We start from the raw sequence: 5,855 nt of genomic DNA, 5'->3' as shown, positions 1-5,855 counted from the left end.
TTAAGTAATGGCATTAGAATTCAAAAAATATGAATTATTTATGTAACCATATAAGTCAAATCAATTTCTATCAAGATATCAATATTAAATAGATAATATAATAATCGCATCTCATACATTTCATTCATATCATTGATCTTCTTCTTCATCCAACTCATCATCATCATCATCATCATCATCATCATCATCATCATCATCATCATCATCATCATCATCATCATCATCGTCGTCGTCGTCGTCGTCGTCATTGTCGTCGTCGTCGTCGTCGTCGTGTTCGTCATCGTATCGTCATCACCATCACCATCACCATCATCATCATCAGCAACATCATCATCAACATCAGCTTCTTCTTCATGTACATTTCCGTCAGGAACATCATCAACTAATTGTCGATCGTGATCATCATCTATATCATCTTCTACTTCTTCGGTATCTTCTTCTTCCATCACATTATACATTATCGGCCTTCCTCTTGGATCATGTCTAACAACAAATGACCAACCCGGTTTATGTGGAACCTCCGAGTAAAATACCTGCTCACATTGACTTGGAAGAACATAGGGCTCATCCCCAACTCATTCAAATGACCTTGTATTAACCATTGTAAATCCATTATCATGTTCGATAACAATTCTATCAGAATCATTTTTATTCAGTCGTAGCCTATACCATTTGACGACGAACAAAACTAATTTGAAGGAATTAAAGTCACACTCAAGTATATCATCCAAAATTCCATAGTATCGATTTTGAGATTCTTGAGGATGTATGTCGTTTCTAGATGAAATATTGGTCACCTCAAAGACTGTAGTTATCCCAGAATCACAAGTTTTCTTCGTGTCATCCAACTATTTGATGTGAAATTTATGACCATTGCAGCACATAGCCTTGTGGTGTTTGACCTGCAATATGTCTAACATATTAAAATTATTGCATCATGAGTTGATAAACGTATGGGTGATTAATAAAATTATACGTACCTGTTGATCTCTTAACCATATGCTAAATCAATTTCCCTTTGTGTAACATTGGAATCTCCATTACGATGAGCTTCTTTAACCAATGAAGTGACACCATCCCATGTTAATGTGCGACCAGAATGTTGACATCGTTCAATCCACACTGTCATCCAATCAAGATTGTTTGCAATATACAAATGTAGCGCATCCCACTTCTGACCAAGTGTACAAATAATTAATAGACCACTTACAACTGATTTATTTAGAAGATGAAGAATTAATTTACTACAATAACATCTTATAATTATCTCTCACTTTCTTCAATCTACCTTTCCCCATCAAGTGCTCCCCTTTGAATTTATTAATGGGGTTGGGATCCCAAATGCAATCTACGTGGATTTTTGATGCAAACTTAGGAAGATATTCAGTAATGTACACCATAGTTTGGTATACCATATATCCCTCCACCATAGAACCCTCAAGATGTGCTCTTTGTCAAACCAAAGCCTTCAAAAATTTCAAGTGCCTCTCAACCATCCACATTGACCTAGTGTGTATAGGTCCACACAATTCGATCTCCTCAACTTGGTGTATGAGGTAGTGTTCTTGTGCATTGAAAAAAGTTGAAGGTAGACACTTTTGCATTTCACACATTAGATGAGGGATTTTTCTCTTCCAATATTTTATATCTTCCTTGTGGATTTCTTTAGATGACAACCACCTAAAAGAGATTGAAGATGCAAAAATATATAAACGAGACTTTACAAAATAATATACAATATATTGCATAACAAGTAAAACAAATGGCAAATATAATATCTATACAACAAATTGAACAAACATCACTAGTTACCTCATGTATTTTCCAAGATCATATATGACTTGCTTGATATTATTGTCAAAGTGGTCTGGGAGAGATAGAGGTAGAACATACTGCAACAATTATAAAATGATCTTTTCATTTTTTTCTAACATAATACAATGAAAAGTACATGCACAGTATACAAATATATAGTAAATACACAAGAACGTGAATTACCTTAATGAAGGTATGTCAATCATGCGTTTTCATCCCTGGCCAAAATTCACTCTTCTTTGATATGAGATTGTTCATGTTCGCAACAAATCCTGTGGGAAATTGAATTTTTCGTATGACTTCTTTTATAGAATTGCTTTGTTGCTTCGTTAATAACCAAGGAAGGGCACTTATATTAATCTAATCTCCATTGCTATTTGATTGAATGAAATTTTTCATTGCATGATTGGATTTCACAATGTCACTACAAATTTGACAATTTTTTCTTTGTCACACCTTCCATCCAATATTTTCGATAATGTCTCTGCTATATTCTTTCCAATATGCATTGTATCAAACAAATGCACAATTTGTAGCTGCTCGTAGTAAGGCAACCTACTGAATTGTCTGGGATAACTTTTTAGTCCCTTTGGAAGGTGGCCATCCATGCCTTGACGACCTTCAGTATCATCAATTACATCATCAGTAAACAAAACACGATAGAAAAATTCAAATTCCAGACATAAACCATTAGATGGAATGACATTACCTTGACGATTAGTTCTATTATATTCCAACTTCCATAAGTGAGGAGTCATTCTTCATGGCTTTGATGTAGTCTCTTCTTTCCCATTGAAAAGATGTTTTTCAGTATTCCGGTACTTATGATTTTTGTGAAGGAAGTGCCTATACTCATCAAACACCTGCTTTCCTAAACTTTTTGAATGAAGGGATTTCATCTTTGGACCACAAAATGGACATGCAAATTTTCCCTTTGTTTGAAGACCTACAAGATAATGTATAATTCTATTAAATCTGTTAATTTTTATAATTATAATTATCATGTGCAACTTGAACACTATAACGTACCACAAAAATGTGTTAGCCCTGGGGCATCATGTATTGTCCATACAAGCATTGCATGGAATTGAAAGTGTCTTTGTCCTATTGGTCTAGAGATGTCATACATGGTCACACCATTCCATAACTCCAGCAACTCGTCGATAAGAGGCTCAATATATACATTCATATCTTTAACTTGGTACTTGCCTAGTGGAATGAACAAAAACATTACATAATTATTATGACCATTTTACTGCAATATTTATAATTAAATGTAGATGACTATTAAATGATAAAATACCTGGAACAATCATTGCCAACATTATGTGCTCCCTCTTTATTGACACCCATGGAGGAATATTATTGTTGATAAAAAAAATAGGCCACACCGAATAAACAAATCTCAACTCTCCAAATGGATTGACACCGTCCGCTGCCAATGAAAGCCTGAGATTGCGAGGTTCTTCTTTAAAGTGTGGCCACTTTTCCTCTATGTCCATAAATGTTGAACCATCCACAGGCATTCAAATAATGTCATCTCGACTTCTATTGCGTGCATGATAATCCATAAATTGTGCCAAGCTAGTGCACCTGAATAATCATTGCATACATGGAATAATGGGAATATAACGAAGAACCTTGCGAGGTACCTTTTTTGTTATTTGATCTGTTTGATATCTACTGATATGACATTTAGGGCATTCTGTTCCAAATTCATGTTGTTTATGATATATAATATGATCATTGGGACAAGCATCTATTGTTTGATACTCCATTCCAATATCTTTCATAATGGCAAATAATTCTCGGTATGAGTGAGGTAAAATATTTGATGGTGGTAAGAAAAACTCACCTATCAATCTACAACAAAAAAAGAAGTTTGAGGTGTTAATATAAAGAATATTAATGGTACATGATTCACCATTTATTAACTGTAATGACATGTATGACACACCTTAGCATACGTGAGATTGTTATGTTGGATAAACCATTCATAACCTTCAAGTTCAACAACAACAATACAACAGAGAGAAGAGTTGTTTGGGAGCCTTTGTAAAGGAGCTCATATGCCTTCTCAAGAAGAGGTAAATCATGAACATCAAGGTCATCCCGATCATCATGATCAACTGTGCCAGTACTAAATGTGTCATGGATCAATGTATTTGTACCATCATCTTCAATTGTGTTTTCTGGTGCATGATCGTCATCTTCCATGGGATCATTATCTTCAGCTTCGATATTCACACCTCCATGTTCCTCCACTTCGAAAACCATATTCTTCGGGTTGTGTTGGTCCATATCATGTGCCCTGGGGTTCTCGACCTATATAAAAATGATCAACATAAATAAACCATGATCATGATCTCATTATCAAGTGATTTCTTATGTATATAAATTGTTAAAAGGATATAATGAACAACTTACCAGTGGATGATAATCATGTCCCCCTTCAATGTGACCATGCTGCCTACAATATTTATTAGTTGTTTTGATTAGAAGTCTTCTAGTCTTTAAGCCCTTACAAATTTTGCAGGGACAATAACATTTCCCATCACCTTTTCTTTTCAAGTTAGACCATAATCTAGCAATTTTCTCCTTATTTTGTTCTTCGCTGATATTATTTGACATGGTCTTTCTTCACAGGCAAAAAAATCAGGCTATGGAAACTTCAATGCAAAAGCTTCACAAAAATTGCAAAGAATTCACATATTCTAAATCATGATTTGATGATGTGAACAACTCATATGCAACTATATGGCATGCAAAGCATTTATTTTAACATACACTTATTCATCCACATTGCAGGGATAACAATACAAGGCTCATGTATTGGTCTAAGAGGATGTCATGGTCTCACAAAGTAACCAAGAACCATATGAAATAATGGTCTTGAATCCACACACAACTAGGGAGGATCCATATGATTATGTATGACTTCCCCCTTGTTTGTTTAATGGGATTAGCCTCCAAGACATAGCCGTCAATAATCACTAAGAATGTACAAGTGGATCGTAGCTACCCATACAACAAACACTTACCCCTATCCTCAAATTTTATACACACTCATCCAAGGTTATCTACGTCGATCTTGGTGAGGAATCACATCACAACAAAGAAGGCAACATTTAAAAATAGCAAGAGTTTCACTAAACTACCAAAGATCATAAATATTGAAAGAAAGAAAAAATAGTACCAATAATAAGTCAAATAAATGTGTTCAATTCCAATAGCAAATCAAACATAGCCACAATAACTACACAATAGAGAAAACTCACAATAGTGATTAAACTAATTCAAACAAGATAAAATAAAATTGTTGGCCCATGCAACAAAGATGAGAGATCATCAATAATTGAAGGAAACTTCACAATCCTTAAAAGTGCACATTACATAACTATACGACTAGAAATTGTGGCTAAATAGAGTGAAGATTCATCATGACTCCAATAATAGTCCCTCATGTGTGCATTTGTGGCATGAACACAAAAACTCCCACATGGTATGGCCATGTACCTAATGGAGAAGACATGCCTAGGCTACATGCCCAAAAAACATGACTATAATAATAGTCCCTCATGCATGCATTTGTGGCCTGCACACTACAAATCCTAACATATCATGGCAATACACCTTATAGAGAAGACACACCTAGGGCCACATTGCACATAGCAATGTGCCCCACAAAGAAGACATGCATAGGGTGCATGCCACATAGCAATGTGTCTTATGGAAAAATGTGCATGCATGTCACACACCAAAGCTATATGTATACATCATGAGGCACATTCATATGTTATCAAACACAACCTGTTGTATCTAACATGAGTTCCTCTCTACATGTGTGTAAATCTTCCAACACTAATTGCCACTAAGAAGGAATAATATAAAATGCATCTTCAAATATTTGTGTGTGTGTGTGGAATTGTGTCTTTGAACCTAAATCACTACCATCAACAACATGTAACCATCACCTACACTATATCAAAACATAAGTATGGTGTGACATCATATCTATTTGCATAATGTCAAAACACATG

The sequence above is a fragment of the Cryptomeria japonica genome, chromosome 6 (genome assembly GCF_030272615.1).
Source record: "Cryptomeria japonica chromosome 6, Sugi_1.0, whole genome shotgun sequence".
Taxonomy (NCBI): Eukaryota; Viridiplantae; Streptophyta; class Pinopsida; order Cupressales; family Cupressaceae; genus Cryptomeria; species Cryptomeria japonica.
This window is presented reverse-complemented; position numbering follows the sequence as displayed.